The 268-nt window shown below is 67.2% G+C and overlaps 1 protein-coding gene across 1 annotated transcript in view; it reads left to right on the forward strand.

Moving 5' to 3' along the window:
- Dpp9 (dipeptidyl peptidase 9) overlaps positions 1-262 on the forward strand; it is a 31,586-nt gene extending 31,324 nt beyond the window's left edge. Inside the window, exon 23 of the mRNA XM_033759557.1 lies at positions 1-262. The gene's annotated coding sequence lies outside the window, so the exon portion shown is untranslated.
- The last annotated feature ends 6 nt before the right edge of the window (positions 263-268 follow it).

Below are 268 nucleotides of genomic sequence, written 5' to 3' on the forward strand. Positions count from 1 at the left end.
GGACGGGCCCGGTGGCCCCGCACGACCACCTAGGCGCCTCATCTCGCCACCCACCGGGACAGCCCTGAGGCCCAGGAGGAGCCACCGGCACCACTGCCCCTGCCGCCCAGACGCCTTCCATCCTTTGTGTTTTGTTTTTTTACTGCTCCTGGTCTGCTTTGCTTGCTGCTTCTTGGCTGCCAGGACAGAGACCATGGCCGACCCTCAGGCGGCACTGCCTCCGGCCGCCCAGGCGCCTCGGCCACAAGAGACTCAGGATCCAGGCCGG

This window comes from Fukomys damarensis, unplaced genomic scaffold (assembly GCF_012274545.1).
Source record: "Fukomys damarensis isolate Sample0158 unplaced genomic scaffold, DMR_v1.0_HiC HiC_scaffold_37, whole genome shotgun sequence".
In the NCBI taxonomy this organism is placed as follows: Eukaryota; Metazoa; Chordata; class Mammalia; order Rodentia; family Bathyergidae; genus Fukomys; species Fukomys damarensis.